Below are 20,289 nucleotides of genomic sequence, written 5' to 3' on the forward strand. Positions count from 1 at the left end.
AATTATTATTTACAGTGAAAATATTTGTGTAAATGTTATTGTATTTATGTTTCAGTATTTTTTTCCTAATGACCTGTCAGTTAAATCCCTGTTTGTCTTGTATCCGTATCAACTGGTGTTAAGGGAACATGCCCTATTCATGTGTATAGGTTGCAAATATTTTCTCAGTTTGAATTTTTTATGCTTTAAGTTTTTTACATTAGCATTTTTCATTCAAAAATGGTACTTTGATGTATGGCAGAAATATGACTTCGAGATTATATTTTTAATATGCTGATTTCAAAAATATAATTGCTTAATATCCCATGATTTCTTCAAATAATTCTGTGGTGCATCTTTAGTATTTGAATCTCTTGATGATTAACTTGCAGTTAAATTGTTATAAAGAGTGAAGGAGGGAAGGAACGATTTTGTTTAGATGACCATCCAGCAATCCCAATGTCATTTACTTAATACTCTATTGATTATCCACTTATTTTGAATGCCACTTTTATCATATGTTAAAATATTTTTCTATATCCGGTCTTTATTGTGTTGAGCTGTGTGTGTGCAATTACTATGATACCATAAATTCTGTAGCTCTGCAATATGTTTCAGTATCCAATAGGACTGGCCTCCTCAGTATTAGTAAATTTTAGAATATCTCTGCCCAGTTTTCATTTCACTTTTTCATATTTAAAGTTTACATAGTTGACAAAGCTGTTAGTATTTTTATGGAGATCATATTTGCTCAGGAAGGGTTGACATATTTATAATACATGGTTTCTTTATCCAACCTTAGTGTTTACCAGTGCAGTTTATATTATTTTGATCAGCAATGACATAGAGATACAGACAGAGATGGTGAGAGGGAGAGATCTGAAGAACTTATGAATGTCTAGCTCTGTGAATTTTTGTTGTCACTGTCTCATTGAGGGGGGTCTCAATGGGGGTTGTTTCCATAGGTATTTACTGTCTAATAATTCTTAATATCGTGTGTATTGCTCCTTTGAAGTGTTAACTAGCTTACCTGAGGATTTCTATCTATAAACTTGTAAAATGTGCACACACACAGTCACTTTGCTACTGCTGTTTATTTCTTACCAATTTTATACTTTTTTCTTTCTCTTGTTTTTACATCATCTACTCAAAGAGAACAATGTTAATGATAATAGTAAGCAGCCTTGATTTTTTTCTGATATCAGAGAAGACTATCTTGGATTTTGGCTTTAAACATGACTCCAGCTTAGCACGCACGCCTCACCTTGCATACTGAACACCAGGAGGGACAGCATAGTGTAGAGATTCTGGGCACTGGATCCAGAGCCCTTTCCAGCTCAGCACCCCTTCTTTCATGTCCTTGAATGTTACAAATTTCTAATGTTGGAAAAAGGATCTGACATTCTTCAAAAAAACAGTATCAATGCGGAATTACTAAAAGTGGCTTAAATATTACCCTGTAAATGGGAACAGGCTCATAACTGTACAAAAATCTTTTTAAAACCATACGTCAAAGAATAATTTCCTTGTTATATAAACCCTTACAGAGTATACAACATTTAAAAATATCCTCAGTGCATTTTGAGAGGCTTGGATAATTTTCACACCAAAAAATAATGATGGATCAACATCAAAGTACAAACACTTCACAGGTTAAAAAAAAAAAGTGCTCTTATGAACAAGTAAAAATGCCAAGGATTACATTTCAAAAGTTACTAATTATGAAATTTTTGTCATTTATCATAATGACCTTTAAAGCAGATTATATAACCTATGGTTCTATTTTATATCACAGTACTGTTATATGTATGACTGCTTTAATGATTAAATATTGAATGTATAGTAAAAGTAAAATCTCCATTTTCAACATTATTCACATGCTTACTTTCAACCTCTATGTTAAGCACCTTAACTTTCAATTAAATTCAATTTGTAATAAAACTAACTTAATACCATGTCAAATGAAACACCTGATATTCTGCATCATTCTAAGAGCAGCCTCTCTTGTGGTGAATTTAGACTTCTGCATTTGAGTGATAAAAGCAGGACAAGAAGAGGGAAGAAAGAAAAAAAAGAAAAAATAGCAGTATGAATGTTTGTATTCTTATCACAGAAATTCTATTTTTGTTTGATTCCACCAATTTAAGTTTTATTATACGATTTGGTCACTGTACAAAAAAATGATAAACACTTTTTACTACAGATTACAAATCACACAAAATATAGAAAACTCTATGAGGGAAGTTTCCCTTGTTATAGCAATTATTCATAGGTTGGCATCTGTTGAAATGATTTCTGAACAAATTTTTTTTTGATTATTTACGGAAAAGAATTTGCAGACAGTTTTTGTTTGCTGGGGAAGAGTTTGCCTTATATTATCTCTTACAAATAGCTACAGTGGCAATACCAACTTCTCTTACTCTAAAAAATAAAGTTGCCTGAGTATTAGTAAAATTCGTTAAGTTCTTTTATGGTGACAACTCCTGAAATGAGTATTAGAGGAAAGTAATCTCTATAAAAGTTACAATTGTATTAAAATTTCAATGGAAATATTATTTCCCAAATCTTCTTCAAATCCTAAACCAATGGACAAAAAAGATATTAAAATCTGTATACTAGTTATTAAATTTTTAATCTCAGGCTGAACTGACATGTTCTTTATGAATAAAATTCTCAAGATACTTCCTGTGCTACTGTCCACATAACATGGAGAAAAAGCTCATGGATGACATTACTTTTTATGAATATTAATGTAAAATTAGAGTTCTTATTACTCATTTGATACCAAACAAAATGTTTCTTATGAGAGGAAAAGCATTGTGGATGGCATTAATTCAATATGTGAATATTTTACTCAACAAAACTCATCAAGGATTTGTTACAATATTCACCTATTCCTGAAAAGGAGTATAGACCTTCTTAAAGATACATTTATAAAATATAAAAATAGGTGGAACAATTGAAGGGAAATTGAGTGAATAAATATGGTGATAATAGATCAACCACCTGACTCCAATTATGTTATTAATATAAATGATCATTTTACAGAATTATCTTGATGGCTGAGAGGTGAAAACAAGCCAGTGTTGCTGACAGGAACCCAGTCAGCGGGGATTCCGAGGCTGACTTTCACTGTGGAGCTCCATTCTTCTCTGGAATCGCTGCTGTTTTGGAGGGACCCCAGTGTCTTCCTTGCTAAGTATGTTACCAAAGATTTCTCTACTTAATCCTTGTAACACTGTGTGAATCAACCTGAGTGGAATACTTCCCCAAGGTCAAACCTAACAAATAACAAATCTTGAATGAATCCAAGCCTAGTTCACTCTTGATTTTAGTTTATTTTTGCTTACTTAAAAAAAAAAAAAAAAAAAGCTTTGCTAGTTTGTCTGACACTAGTTAGTAGCGGAAGCAAATGAGAGTAAACCGTTTTCTGTCATGCTAAATTGGTCTGCTGCAGAAAACACAGAGCTGTAATTTCTCCTGTTGAAATTCAGGCGGTAGAACCAGAGGTGATGAATAAGTCAAATCTGTGTCACAGACCGAAGAAAGCAAATAGATTCCTTTGCAAGTTGCCACTGTCCTTCCTATGCTCAATCCCCTTCTACTGGGGCCAAATGTGAATAAATAATTGTGGACTGTGAAGAGGTTGGATATAAAAAGTAGATAGCCCACATATTCTTGACTTGAATTTAGGTTCAATTTGGATTTTAGTTGGAATCAGGTAAAAAGAAAAAACAATTCTGTTGCTTTTCAGTATCTACACTTGGTGAGTTTGAACGTGATGACAATCACTTGGCAAGGAGATAGAGGACCAAGGTGATCATGGAAAGAGGGAGGATGAGAATAAGTGTTTTATTGCCTGGGTGATAGATCAGGATAAACTAATGGAGACAATCGCTGTGTTCAGACAGTAGAACTGAAAATAAGTTTTTGTTTTTAATTTCTAAGTCCTTTAGTCTTCCTGAAAGTAGATAGGAAACTATGCTTTATTACAGATGTATAGCTTGTTTTCTAAATGGCTCGGATTTTATTTTTTTCTGCAGCTCCAGCTGAGAAATCCCGATTTCTCACTTTTCTGGGCTAACACCAAGGTTGAAAAAAAGAAACTTGATCAGTACGGTAAGTCAGAACTCTGATACATCTCAGATGCCTCCATTCATTTACGTGCCCAAGCTGGTGTCGATCTAAATAATATTTCCAGAGTACCTGTTGTAAACAGGCACTAAATATAAAGCAGTGACAAAGAAAATCAGAGTACTCTGTCACAGAACCTACAGCCTTGAATAATAAAAAATAAAGTTTAATGCATAAGTTATGTCTTAGAGGAAAAGAAACAAGATTTTAAAATGTAGAATAGGAAAGTAAAAGTCTATTTTAGAATTTTGTATCGGAAAGCCTGAATTTTATAGTATAGACCTAGAATCTAAATGCAGGGAGGGAGAGAAGTATGTGAAGACTGTAAGAAGAGTGTCCAGAGCAGAAAGAACTACAGCCTTGAAGACAGTGCACTGGGCAGGTGGACCCCTGCTACCTCCGTGGGGTATCACCTGAGGCGAGCCATGAAATGTGAGTACAAGCTCCTTAGACATGAGAAAAATGCTCTGAATTCTAATTTTGTTAGAACTACTATATATACACTATAATATACATACTGCATTTAGACTGAAAGGCTCTTTGCTGAAATCTGACACATTCTAACAATAATCAGAGGTAACTGTTGTACTCTTATGCAGAACAAATTTAGCTCAAATAGGTAAAATGACAAATTATACAAATTTCACCTTTTTAAAAGGATATGAAATCATTTGTGTACATATGAATTGAATATGGCTGGATTTCACCTTTTTAAATGGATATTAAATCCAATAAGTTTGTGTATACATGAATTGAATATGGCTGGATTTTTAGCAATTCGTATGTAGACCAGTGCTTTCCTTTTTACACTGTTTTTTGAATTCTGAAAGAGTAGATCATAACCTTAATTGTAGATTTGACTCTGAATTTCAGCTCCACAAAAATAAAAGGTATTAAGTTTTTGCAGGAATTCATATTGTAGTATCTTATGAAATGTTATGTCAATATTTTAAGATTCAGCTTCTTACAAATGGGGTACTTCAATGTTGTTTAAATCAACTATAATTTACACTCAATAAAAAGTGCCAATGTTAGGTGTACAACTTGATGAATTTTGACAAATGTGTGTAACCACCAATAAAATGTCCATCCCTTAAAATTTTTGTTATTAAAAATCTCCTTTACAGTCAATCTTGATATGCTTTCCATCACTGAAACACTTAGTTCTGCCTGTTCTAGAATTTACTAGAAATGGAATCATTCATGTAAATTTTTGACTGGATTATTTCATGCCCTATAACTTACAACGTATCAGTGTTGTTGCATGCAGGATTCATTGCTGAATAGTATATGGCTGACCCTTGAACAACACAGGGACTTTTCTCATTTCTGATTTCCTAAGGTAGGCTTGCATTGCGATATACTTCCCTGTTAGAACTGCATTTGCTGTGTCCCATAGATTTTAGATTGTTTTCATTATCATTCATCTCCAGGTGTTTTTTATTTCCTCTTTGATTTCTTTATTTATCCACTTTTTTTAAGTAGCATATTGTTTTAACCTCTGCATGATTGTATTATTTTGCAGTATTCTTTTATTTTTTTCTAGTCTCAACCATTGTGGTCAGAAAAGATGCTTGATATGATTTCAGTCTTCTTAAATTGACTGAGACTTGTTTTGTGTCCTAGCATGTGATCTATCCTGGCAAATAATCCATGTGCACTTAAAAAGAATGTGTATTCTGCTGTTTTGGAATGAAATGTTCTTTATATATTTATTAAGTCACTGATGTAATGTGTTGTTTGAGGCTAAATTTTTCTTATTGATTTTCTGATTTATCCATTGATATAAGTGGGGTATTAACATACCCTTCTATTACTGTATTACCCTTGTATTACTGTCACTATCTCCCTTCATGTCTGTTATATTTGCTGTATATATTCAGGTGATCCTATGTTGGGTGTAAAAATATTAACAAGGTTATATCTTGTTGGATTGATCCTTTGATTATTATGTAATGTCCTTCTTTGTCTCTTGTTGCAGTCTGATGAAAGTATTGCTACCCCAGCTTTCTTTTTTGTTTCCATTCTTTCACTTTCAGTCTGTGTGTGCTTTAGATCTGAAGTGAGTGTCTTATAGGTAGTGTGTGTGTATATATGTCTTTTCTTATCTATTCAGCCACCCTATTTTTTCTGATTGGAGCATTTAGTCCATTTACATTTAAAGTAATTATTGATAGGTAGTTCTTTTTTGTTCCTTCTTTTGCTCTCTTACCTTATGGTTTGATAACTAACTTTGGTTTTTTGTTTGGATCCCTTTATAATTTTTGGTTGTGGTTACCATGAAAATCATATATATATGCATACACATATATAATTATTTTAGGTGATCTCTTAAGTTTAAACATGTCCTAACAACTCTGTATTCTTATTCTCTCCCCACATTTAATGTCGTTAACATCATATTTTACATATTTTTGTTTCGTGTGTTCCTTAACTACTTATTGTGGTTATAGACGATTTTACTACTATACTGTTTTAACCTTCCTACTAGCTTTATAAGTTGTGAATCCACTAACTTTACTAAATGTTTGCCCTTACCAATGAGATTTTTTTATATTTGTAATTGTAGTCTTTTCTCCTTAGAGAAATGCCTTGAACATTTTTTTTTTTTTTGGCAAAGGCAAAGAGAGCATTCTTGGTTGCAGTTTTATTTTTTCTTTCACTGCTTTGAGTACATCTTGCCACCCTCTTATGTCCTACAAAGTTTCTGGTGAAAAGTCAGTTCATTGTCTTATGGAAGTCAGTTCATTGTCTTATGGGAGTCTCTTGTACATGGTTGTTTTTCTCTTGATGCTTTTAATATACGTTCTTAATTTTTGCTATTTTTTAAATTTAATTTTTATTTTATATTATAGTTGATGTACAATGTGTTAGTTTCAGGTGTACAGAAAAGTGATTCAGTTATACATATATTCATTCTTTTTCAGATTCTTTTCCCATATAGGTTGTTACAGAATACTGAGTAGCATTCTCTATGCTATATAGTAGGTCCTTGTTGATTATCTATTTTATACATAGTAGTGTTTATATGTTAATCCCAAACTCCTAATTTATCCCTCCTCCCACATTTCCCCTTTGAAAACAAACTTACGGTTACCAAAGTCTGTGAATCTGTTTCTGTTAGGTAAATAAGTTACTTTGTATCATTTTTTTAGATTCCACAAATAAGTGATACCATATTTGTCTTTCTGACTTACTTCACTTAGTATGATATTCTTTTTAAAGGCTGATTAGTATTCCATTGTATATGTGTACCATGTCTTTTTTATCCGTTCCTCTGTCGATGGACATTTAGGTTGCATGCATCTTTTCAAATTATGGTTTTCTCTGGATATATGCCTAGTTGTGGAGATTGCTGGATCCTATGGTAATTCTATTTTTAGTTTTTTTAGGAACCTGCATACTGTTCTCCATAATGTTTGTACCAATTTACATTCCCAGCACCAATGTAGGAGGTTTCCCTTTTCTCCACGCCTCTCCAGCATTTATTGTTTATAGACATTTTAATGATGGTCATTCTGACTGGTGTGAGGTGATACCTCACTGTAGTTTGGATGTGCATTTCTCTAATAATAAGTGATGTTGAGCATCATTTCATGTGCTTCTTGGCCCTCAGACATTTCTCCAAAGATGACATACAATTTAGACCTTCTGCCCATTTTTTGATTGGGTTGTTTGTTGTTGTTTTTTGATAATGAGCTGCATGAGTTATTTGTATATTTGGGAGATTAATCCCTTGTTGGTCACTTTGTTTGCAAATATCTTCTCCCATTCTGTGGATGGTCTTTTCATTTTGTTTATGGTTTCCTTTGTTGTGCAAAAGCTTTTAAGTTTCATTAGGTCCCATTTGTTTTTAATTTTCATTACTGTAGGAGGTGGATCAAAAATATATTGCTGTGATTTATGTCAAAGAGTGTTCTGTGTTTTCCTCTAAGAGTTTTATAGTACCTGGTCTTACAAGTTAGGTCTTTAATCCATTTTGAGTTTATGTGTGTGTCATGTTAGATTGTTTTGGTTTCCTTCTTTTACATGTAGCTGTCCAGTTTTCCTAGCATGACTTATTGAAGAGACTGTCTTTTCTCCATTGTATATTCTTGCCTTTTTTGTTGTAGATTAATTGACCACAGTTGTGTGGGTTTATTTCTGGGCTTGCTGTCCTGTTCCACTGATCTGTATTTGTTTTTGTGCCAGTACCATACTGCTGTGATGAATGTAGCTTTGTAGTATAGTCTGAAATCAGGGAGCCTGATTCCTCCAGCTCTGTTTTTCTTTCTCAAGATTGCTCTGGCTATTCAGGGTCGTGTTTACATACAAATGTAAACATTTTTTGTTCTAGTTCTGTGAAAAATGCCAGTGATAGTTTGACAGGGATTGCATTAAATCTGTAGATTGCTTTGGGTAGTAGAGTCATTTTCACAATATTCATTCTTCCAATCCAAGAACATGGTATATCTCTCCATCTGTGTCATCTTCAATTTCTTTCATCAGTGTCCTAGAGGTTTCAGAGTACAGGTCATTTGTATCCTTAGGTACATTTATACCTAGGTATTTTATTCTTTTTGATGCAGTGGTAAATGGGATTGGTTCCATAATTTCTCTTTCTTATTAGTGTATAGGAATGCAAGAGATTTCTGTGTATTAAGTTTGTATCCTGAAACTTTACAGAATTCACTGATGAGCTGTAGTAATTTTCTGGTAGCATCTTTAGGATTTTCTGTGTATAGTATCATGTCATCTGCCAACCGTGACAGTTTTACTTCTTCTTTTCCAATTTGGATTCTTTTATTTCCTTTTCCTCTCTGACTGTCCTGACTAGAACTTCCCAATCTACATTGAAAAGAAGTGGCAAGGATGGACATCCTAGTCTCGTTCCTGATTTTCGAGGAAGTGCTTTCAGCTTTTCACTGTTGCATATGATGTTACCTGTGGGTTGTCATACATGGCATGGCCTTTATTATGTTGAGGTTGTTGAGGTAGGTTCTCTCTGTGCTCACTTTCTGGAGCGTTTTTTATCATAAATGGGTGTGGAATTTTGTCAAAAGCTTTTTCTGCATCTATTGAGATGATCCTATAGTATTCATTCTTCAATTTGTTAATGTGTATATCACACTGATTAGCAGATATTGAAGAATCCTTGCATTCCCACTTGGTCATGGTTTTAATGTGTTGTTGGATTCAGTTTGCTAGGATTTTGTTCAATATTTTTGCATCTATGTTCATCTGTAATATTGGCCTGTAATTTTTGTGGTGTCTTTGTCTGGTTCTGGTATCAGGGTTGATATTGGCCTCATAGAATGAGCTTGGGACTGTCCCTTCCTCTGCAATTTTTTGGAATAGTTTCAGAAGGGTAGGTGTTAACTCTTCACTAAATGTTTGATTGATAGAATTAGCCTGTGAAGCCGTCTGGTCCTAGACTTTTGTTTCTTGGAAGATTTTTAATCACGGTTTCAATTTCAGTACTTGTGACTGGTCTGTTCATGTTTTCTGTTTCTTCCTGGATCAGTCTCGGAATATTCTAAGAATTTGTCCATTTTATTGGCATAGAGTTGCTTGTCGTAGTATCTCTGCAGTGTCAGTTGTAACTTTTTCATTACTAATTTTATTGATTGGAGTCCTCTCCCTTTTTTTTCTTGATGAGTCTGGCTAAAGGTTTGTCAATTTTATCTTCTCAAAGAACGAGCTTTTAGTGGCACTGACTTTTGTGTATTCCCTGGGGTGTCTGCCACCAGTGTCCTTGCCCCTACAGTCAGCCACAGCTGACCTCTGCCTCCCCAGGAGACCCTCCAAGACCTGCAGGTAGGTCTCACCCAGGCTTTTCCTGAGTCACTGCTTTGTCCTGGGTCCCAGTCCATGTAAAGCGTTGTGTGTGCCCTTGTTTGCCCCAGTACTGTGGAGCTCTGGGGGCTCCTCTGACTGCCAGACTCCCAGGCTGGGGAGCCTTGCGTGGGGCAGAACTCTCACTCCTGTGGGTGACCTCTGTAATATAATTATTTTCTTGTTTGTGGGTCGCCCAACCTGGCAGGTATGAGATTTGATGATATCATGAAAGTGCCCCTCCTGTCACTGCTGCTTTGGCTTTGGGCATAGGATATCTTTTATTTAGTAGGTCTGAGTCTTTTTTGTTGATGGTTGTTTAGCAGTTAGTTGTGATTTTGGTGTTTTTGTGAGAGGAGGTGAAGTTCAAGTCCTTCTACTCCACCATCTCATCTCTCTCCATTCTAAATTTTGCTCTTTTACCTACAGTGCGTCTTGGTGTGGCTCTCCTTGGCTTCACCTTGTTTGGGACCCTCTATCCTTCCTTGACCTGGATTTTTGTTTCTTTTCCAATTTCCAGTGATTTCTTCAGTTAAGTCATATGCCTCTTTTTCTCTTCTCCTTCTAGGACCCATATGTTAGTACAGTTGACATTGTTCCAGAGGTCACTTAAATTGTCCTAATTAAAACTTTTTCAGTTCATCTTGGTTGATTTCTTTTGTCTTCCAGTTCTCTGATGATCCATTCCTCTAATCCACTATAGATTCCTTCTAGTGCTTTTTTTTTTTTTTTTTTGTGGTGCATGGGCCTCTCACTGTTGTGGCCTCTCCTGTTGCGGAGCACAGGCTCAGCGGCCATGGCTCATGGGCCCAGTGGCATGGACCCATGTCCCCTGCACTGGCAGGTGGACTCTCAACCACTGCACCACCAGGGAAGCCCTAGTGCATTTTTTATTGTATCATCAGTTTTTATATCCTTTAGCTGTGTTAAATTTGTCTTCATTCTTTCTGCTCCAGAGTTTGTTGAGCATACTCCACTTTGCTCAGTTCTTCTGGGGTTTTGCCTTATTCTTTCATTTGGAAAATACTCCTCTGTTTTAGGTAGCTCCTTGTATTTCTCAATCTGGCCTGATGTAGGAGGTCCCTGGAGCCCAGTAGCACATTCTCCTCTGGTCACCAGAGCTATATTCTCTAGGGGCAGCTGCATGTTTCCTTCTACTTGGGCAGGTTTGACTACTGTGGGTTCATGGGTAGGTGAGGCTGTACCCTGATCCAGCTGGCTGCCAGGCCCTGGCCCTGTGGCTGGTGCCACAGGGCCAGGTCCTGAGGCAGCTGACTCTTCCCTCTGGGGTACTGGGCTGGTAGCAGTTTTATACTTGTATTGAACTTTTCAAAGAGGTAATATTTCTAATGTTCATAATTTTCAGTCATTTCTCTCTAATTTCCTTTTATTCTGAACTTAAATACTGTTTATGTTTCTTTTGCTTTTGAGTCTTATACCGGTGGAAAAGTTAACATATAAATGTGCCAAAATTATCATCTTTTTGCTTTTACGTAGAATTAGCCTTATGGTACGTGTAGTGTTTAAAAGCTTTAATGATCATCACAATTCTTTATAAATGCAAATATTCATTTCACTTGGTAATAAAGTTAAAACAACTTACAAAGGATAAGAGGCTATGACTGAGTTGCTTGTATTGTTAAATGCCTAAGAAGTTTAGAGAAGCTAAAACCTACTAAACAAAAAATTTTGTAAATATTTAAAAATATTGACATACATCCATCAACTAGTATTTGACTATGTTTATCTACAGTTCTATCAAGAAGAAGTAATGCATGTACTACACATTAGGTATGTGGACAAGTGAATTACTTGTTTATTTCCTTGTTTCCCTCATTTGCTAAATGGAATTTCTTGAAGTGTTATGAAAATTGGCACAGTAGATGTGAAATTATCAGCCAAAATCATTTATGGGTCACACTTTCCTTTATAACTACTTTGAAATGAACTTATAGACAGTCTCTAAATCCAGCTTAAAATATTATCCATTTATTTTAAGGGTGATGTTACAGAGACCAGAAAAGTGATCTAAAACAATTGTTTGATAGCAGGACGATGCTGGGCTGACCTGCTCTCACAAACACATCAAAACTACAACTATGTATAGAACAACTCTGGCTGAAATCAACCTGGGGACTAGCAGGATGGCTTTTCCACCACAAAGCCTGTGAAAAAAGATCCACACTGAGTCTGGTAGGAAGGGAGGAGGAGTGACCTGGTTGGGACCTGCATCCCTAGTGGGGTACACAGAAGTGCAGGGGGATGTCACAGCCTCAGGATCCTCCCTGAGATGTCAGGGTTTTGAGCTACACGTTGGGCAACCCAACCCTGGGAAGACAAGCCCCCTTAGCTGGTTTGAAAACCAGTGGGGCTTACGAGACAGACAGAGGTCTGTAAGAAACCTAGACACTGCTCTTAAAGAGTACACACACAGACTTGCTTACCTACAATCACAACATAGACACGTGCGTGAGTGAATCTAACTCCAGGGCAGAGATTGCCACCACAGGAACTCTCGTCCCCGTGCACACTGGGTGAGGGAGTGAAGCCAGCTCAGCAATGTAGCACCAACCCCACCTCTAACCAAGGTAAACACACCAAGGAAAAAGGAAAACCACAGAAGTGCAGCCCCTGCCATGCCCCAAACCAAAGACTGCCAGCCCACGCAGGATAAATCCCACCAAGTCTGTGGCTGCCAGCACACTCTGGAGGAAGACACAGCCCCCCCTGTTCACCTCAGATCCACCTCTTGCATCAAAGCCACTGGTCACACGCTGCCTGAAGAGAGAAGTTCCCACACAAGGACCAGAATAGGTAACTGTTCCACTTAATTCACAGAGGTAGAGAAAGTTAAACCAATTGAGAACACCGAAGAATTTGTTTCCAATGAAAGAGCCCCTAATGAAACAGAGATAAACAGTCAAAGCAATAGTACTAAGAGTGCTGACTGAACTGGGGAAAAGAATAGATGAACACAGTAAGGATTTTAACAAAGAACTAGAAAATGTAAGAACCAGAGTTGAGAATACAATAACTGAGGTGAAAAGTACTCTAGAGGGAATTAACAGCAGATTAGGTGATACAGAAGAACGTGTAAGTAATGGAAATCACTCAATAGTTTAGTTTGTGACCTCTGGGACAGCATCAAACATGTGCATTATAGGGGTCCCAGAAGAAGAAGAACAAGTATTGAAAATGTATTTGATGAAGTTATGGTTGAAAGCTTCCCAAACCTGAGGGAAACAAATCCCCAGGTATAGGAAGAATAGAAAGAGGTAAATAAAGACCAAAAAGCAATAGAAAAAAATAAAACCAAGAGCAGGTGTTTTGGAAAAGATAAAGTTGATAAGCCTTTAGCCAGACTCAGTAAGGAAAAGATGGAGGACCAGGTAAACAAACTAGGAAATGAAAGAGGAGAAATTACAACTGTTAAATACAAATGATGATAATAAGAGAAGAGTATAATAAGAGAAGAGTATGAACAGTTATATACCAACAGCTTGGACAACCTAGGAAAAATTCCAGGAAATATACTATCCATCCTTCAGGAAGAAATAATTTGAAGTGACCAATTACTCATATAGAAATTGAATCAGTAATCAAAAACCTTCCCATAAACAAAAGTCCAGGACCAGGTGACTTCACAGGGGAATTTTACCAAACATTTAAAGAAAAGTTAACGTCTATCTATCTTTCTCAAACTAGTCCTAGAAATTGAAGAGAACAGTCTGAAATGCATTCACCCTGATGAAAACCAGACAAACTACAAAAAAAATTACAGGCCAATATCTCTGGTGAACATAGATGTAAAAATCCTCAACAAAATATTAGCAAACTGAATTCAACAATATTTAGAAATGATACACCATGATCAAGGGGGATTTATTTCAGGGATGCAAGGATGATCTGCAAATCAATCAATGTGTTATACCATGAAGGATAAAGATTACATGATCATCTCAATAGATGCTGGAAAAGCATTTGAAAAAATTACACATCAATTCATGATTTAAAAAAGCCTCTCAAAACAAAAGCCAAAATATACAAATTGGACCTAATTAAATGTCAAGGCTTGTGCACAGTAAAGGAAACCATCAACAACACGAAAAGACAACCTAATGCACGGGACAAGGTACTTGCAAATATTATGATCAATAAGGGGTTAATACCCAAAATAAAGAGCTCGTACAACTCCATATAAAAAAAAAACCTGATTAAAAAATGAGAAGACCTTAATAGACACTTTTCCAAAGAAAACATACAGATGGCCAACAGGTACATGAAAAGATGCTCAACGTCGCTAACCGCAAATCAAAACCACAATGAGATGTCACCTCACACCTGTCAGAATTGCTGTTGTTAAAACAGCAACGAATGATCAGTGTTGGCAAGATGTGGAGAAAAAGGAACTCCAGTCCACTGTTGGTGGGAACGTAAAATTAAAAAAAATTAAAACATACCATATGATTCAGCAATTCCATTTCTGGGTATATATTCCAAGAAAATGCTAACTTGAAAAGATACAAGCACCCCAGTGATCACAGAAGCATTATTTACAATAGCCAAGGTTGGAAGCAACCTAAGTGTCCATGAACAGATGAGTGGATAAAGAAGATGTGAAAGATGTACACAATGGAATATTACTCAGCCATAAAAAAGAATGAAATTTTATCATTTGCAGCATGGATGCACAGGAGGGGGGTATTATGCCTGGTGAAGTAAGTTAGAGAAAGACAGACACTGTATGTTAGCACTTATACGTGGAAGCTAAAAGATAAACAAAAGAATATAACATAACAGACTCATAGGTACAGAGAACGAACTAGTGGTTACCAGTGAGAGAGGGGTAGGGATAGGGGCAAGATAGAGGAAGGGGATTAAGGTCTACAAACTGCTAGTGTAACACACATAACATACGAGGATGTGCAGCACAGGGAATATAGCCAATAATTTATAACAATCTTAAGTGGAATAAAAATCTGTGTTGTACACCTAAAACTAAAATAACATCATAAATCAACCATACTTTGATAAAAAAACCAATTATGCCTTAAATTTTATTAGTACAGTCATCTAAAATGAGAGAATCCAGGCCTCTAAAGAGGATTTCATTAGCTCCTAAGCTAAGTTTTCTTGTTTACCTCTCTCCATAATTAAGTGAATCACCTAATTTTAAGTTCTTCACTTTTTAAAACCTTTGTTCTACGGCTAAAGAATTTTGTGTACATTTTACATGAGTTAAAACATTAAATTGAGAAAACTAAGGCCACAGCATTTTAAGACTTATGAAAAGCATAAGCATTTAAGAAAATAGATTCAAGTATTGCATTTCTTTGAAGCAACAGTAATGACGACCTAAAAAGAAACAAGGGAAAACGTCAACACTACTGTTAGAAATAGCTTAATTTCATTATTATTAGATGCAACCCTAGTGCATGTTCTATAAAACCAAATAATAACAAATGAATATGTAACATTAAAAACAAACTTCAAGTGTTGTTATTATTATAAAGTATGAATGAGGTTACCTAGATATTCAAACCTATTTGCACGTTTCATTGTTTTGTCTTTGCTTATTTGCACAGATCGTTTGGTTGTAACCATTAGAATTTCTGACTAAAAAAAATCAATTCATATCATTATTTTGAAATATTCTTGTGTAATAAAATAGACTAAATAGGACATACCATAAAACACAATGAAATAAGTTTGGGGTTGCACATATTTTATCTGAAATATTTAATGGGTTATTACCAGTGTTATGTAGCATTCTTCCTGCAGTGATGAAATCAATTGATCTTTGATTAGTTGCATAGCTGCAGTCATTTTTGAGAGTATTTTTTCCTCACCCTCACATTACTAGATTGTAAACATACATTGAATATTCTCAAAACAATTTTATTAAGACACATTTAATGCTAAACTGAGCAAAACTAGAGGAAATAGTCAATAGGAACTCAGATTCTGAACTTTGATGTCAACAGGCTTCTCTTTGCACTCCAGCTCTAACAATAACCAGCTTAAGGAAATTGAAATACAAAGTAAATGACTCATTTGTAAACGCGGATAAGAATACCTGCCTCACAGAGTTATTATGAGAATTAAATGAAATAGTTTTTGTTACAATATTTTGTATATTACAGATAGGTGTCAGAAAATATTGTTAAGTAATTATTAATGGAAAATAAATCAAGTCTAGAGCTGCACAATGCCGGGAGAAGGGTGGGATGATTTTGTGATGCTATCAGAGAATCATCTGTGGTCTTTCAACACCCTCAGTCACGATTCTGACACACACCCTCACCGGTGGGGCAGCCTCCCTCTTCCTTCTAAATGATATTGAAAATCACCGAAGAAATGAATGATTGACCCCTCAGAGGTGTTGAAGAAAATAGTCTAACGAACTCTGCTAGTAAATCCCTGTATCATCAATGGACACAAAACATTTCAAAAAGCAGTTTCAAATGCTTTAAATGTGGATCTTCACGCACTGATAGGGTGCTGTTCTAGCCTGTTACAGCAAGCTTAAAACTGAGCCATTATCATATGCAAACGTTATCTTCAAATTAAAGTTGAAGTAGACTAGAATGGATCATGCATATGGTGAAAAATATGCATAAAATACAGCATTCATTGTATTAACAGGAAAAATCTAATGTCAAAATTGCAAGAGGAGTGTCGCTGAATTAAGCATATCAGAGAAATTCAATGTATAACAGCGTTATGTAAAGTATTTCAACTGAAATTAAAATCCTCGTTGCCTTGTTTTGTGATTACCTGAGAAAAGATAAAAAGCATTTACTCTGTTGTATAAATAATATGTATGATACTTGCAGTGACCCAAAAGCCTAGATGTAAAATCACTTTTACATAGCTTTCATCTTAGCAGTGTTTCATTTTACTCATTTCTAAAAAACCACTTTGGCTTTCCAGTGTCCTCCAAAAAGCAGAAAGAATAAAACCCCTTATATTTACGGAGTAAAGGTTTTGAGAAGTAACAAGGCTCTCCAATATAGGTTTCCGCGTTTAGGCACTGAAACTGATTTTAGTTTTGAGTATACTGTCCCATAAGGAGGCTTGTCATATAAATCAGTGGAAGCATCAAACAATGATTCTTCATACCATCCAATTAACTTGAACTGACTACAAATATTCAACAGCACACTACAAGTTGATAGCTAGTTGTCTTCCTTATAATCAGTACTAAGTTATACGCATTTTAGCAAAGAACCACTATATCACATTTTTGCTAAGACTAGAGACCCTATCCGTTTTATGATAGCACACAAGCAAGAGATAGCAGACACTGACGTAGTGGGTATTTATTCTTCACATAACAGTTGTAGCCATCCTGATCAGCTGGATTAATGCAGGAACATTCCTATAGAACATATTACCAATATTTCTGAAATGTGTCTACTCAGCTCAGAAGCGATTTCTTTTTTGATGTGTTCACTTTATTCTTTAAACTACTGGAGCCCATTACAATTTTGACCTCATTGTAAAATAGGAAACAACATCACTTTGGTACCTGGTGGGTAGGACCAAAAATTTATAAACCATGATAGACTGTTTGAAACTTCAATAAAAGCTTTTGAAAGTCATATTTTAAAAATAGAAACATCCTTCAAGATAACTTGAAATACCCTTAAACAGAGGAGGATTTTTCTCTACATATAGGTGGAGAATCAGAGAGAATGGTAACAGAGTGATGGCTACTTATTCTAGCCCTGGGGTGGGGAAGTGCTCTCTTGATTCAGGGAGTGGAGGAATTATAACAGGAAAGTATTGCAATATTTTGATGTTATAGTAGGACCATCTGTATAGAAAGTATTTAGATTTGCAATGAAAAACAAAATTTATATTTTTCAACACAGCTGACTTGTAAGGAGTATGGATACTCTTAATCTGTTAAGCGTGCTGATGAATTTGGATGTGCAAATGTAAAATGGGTATTGAAAAAAAAGCGGTGACTTGATCTACCTAAGGGCAATCAAGGATGGATTAAAGAGTTTTAAGGGCAAACAAGGACGGATTAATGTGAGAGATGAGTACGAAGGGGAATGGAATTAGTGACGTGGGAAATGTCTGAGAAGCTCACGAAGTAAAGGAATCGTGGGAACATTTTAGGGAGTGAGGGTGGGTGAGGTTACCATCATTCAATGTAAGCTGTTTTCCCTCAATTTTTTTCATTACACTATAATAACTAGTACTCTCATAAATGCTTCGTGCAAGAAGGTTTTTAATTTTAATAACTATTTCCACTTTTGGAAGAGAAATTTTCAATGAAACTGAATTTTGTTTGGGGCTTAAAAATGTGAAATAAATTCAGTAATTATAGAAGGTATAACCAAAGTCCAGGGAAGACCATGATATTATTGTTCCCAAACTGACTATTAGGTATTTAACTAGGACTTCATGTTTCTACAAGTATATAATAGGCTTGAACCAAGCAGACCTAGATTTCAAGGGACCGAGATATGGCCATTGCTAATGAGTTTCATAATAAGTGGTTTTCTTTGGTTGTTATTTTGAAACATAGTATTCAGCGATCAAGTAACAATGTGGAATAATAAAATATGGTAGGTGTCATGTGGAGGTATCTATATGAAACCATGGATAAGAGAAGATTACAGAAAGTCTACTAATGTCATGTGGAAAATGGCATAAAATCCTGAATGATGATCTGGTATAATTAGATCAGCCTCTCAGTTGGGGAAGAGAAAACTGAACAGGGTGATGCACAGTTGGGTCAAAAGGGAGTGACTTACACATTTAAAGAACACAGTATTTTTAAAATCTAAGACTGAGATATACTTGACATACAGAACACATACTATTGATTACTTCATACTCTGTCTATTGATTACTTCATACTCTTGTCTGCTCTGGGATAATTTCCAAGAATACAGATCTTTCATGATCTCTGAAATTCTGTAGTATTTACCTAAATATCAAACTGGGATTTGAATATAGGTATAGTCTTCCCATACTAGATAGGAAGTACCCCCTATATTTTAAAAAGTACCATAGCCTGGCAAATGAAATTACTATAAATACAATTACATATAATATTAGAATTTCCTTAACAAACATTCAGGTTCTGGTTGTTTCATATATTTTTACCTGTCTTCAATTTTTTGAGCTGGGTCATCGGTTTTATATGCCTGCCTGGCTTTATCTTCTAAAATGTTGCTTTTGGTTTCATCTCTAGCCAAGAATATGAATGGTTTGTTATCATGGGAAACTTATACTTTTTTCACCCTAGATGCCTACCATTTTCTCCCTTTACACAAATGGTTCCTTCTGGTTTGGGCTACTATTGTGATCTGCATCTGAATCTCATTTGCTAGAAACATCTCTGTATGTGTCTGTAAGAGACCACAAAAATGGGAGGGAACCTAGGACTCAAATAGTGCTATTTATTTGTTTTATAAATGAGGAATGTGAACCAGCGGTATTAAATGTTTATCCAAGATCAAACTACATGTGTTTGCCTAAGTCTGATCCTAGATTCCATGTTTCTGCCTATTAGTTATGTGCTCTCTCCATCTAAATAAACTTGTTTGCCTACTTCAAGCAAAGAGTGGATTACTAAGCATTTATATACATGCCTAACATTATCTAAGAAGAAAAATAATTAAGGTAATGAATATCAAGTTTAAGTGGCACCAATAAATTTATGTCCATCTGACCTTTCCCAAATACCACTTTCTTCTAGTAACTCTTTCAGAGGCTATTAAAATTACCAGGAAAGGCTCCTTTCAAATTAGGTACTCATTCTACAAGTTTCAAAAACCTTGGCCCTCAGTTTGAGTCCCAGCACTTACAAAACCAATGCCATCACTTGAAGGAATTAAATTTGAAGGAATGTTTCCTGGTATCATTCTTAGGACCAAGTTTCATATTTTTCTGACTCAGAGGATCAAAAGCCGTACTAAGTATTTCAAACACAGAGGACTTAATTTGGTAGCATAGTGCTGTAAAGCTGGCAGAGGACAGATGGGATGCTGAGATGACACGCCGATTACCGTCTGCAAGCAGCAGCTAATCTCCGTCTGTCGGGGCAGAGGAAAGAGGTGGGGTTGAGGAGATGGGGGAGTACAGAGGAGGGGGCTGTGATGCTGGGGCTTAAAGTGTGGGAGCTGGTGATTCTTAAAGGACGAGTTGCTTTATGTGGGTGTTGGGAATACCAGCAGCAGCTGGAGTGAGTCAACCATTTGTTGCTACTGACTGATTCTGACAGGAATAAAAGACATCCTACCCATCTTCCTCCAACGTGCCATTCCCCTCCAGTATCTTCAAGTTGGACATAATCGGAAAACCCTGCTGGCAGAGGAGTCAGAGCCTCAGCCTCAGCAT

This window comes from Phocoena sinus, chromosome 21, assembly GCF_008692025.1.
Source record: "Phocoena sinus isolate mPhoSin1 chromosome 21, mPhoSin1.pri, whole genome shotgun sequence".
In the NCBI taxonomy this organism is placed as follows: Eukaryota; Metazoa; Chordata; class Mammalia; order Artiodactyla; family Phocoenidae; genus Phocoena; species Phocoena sinus.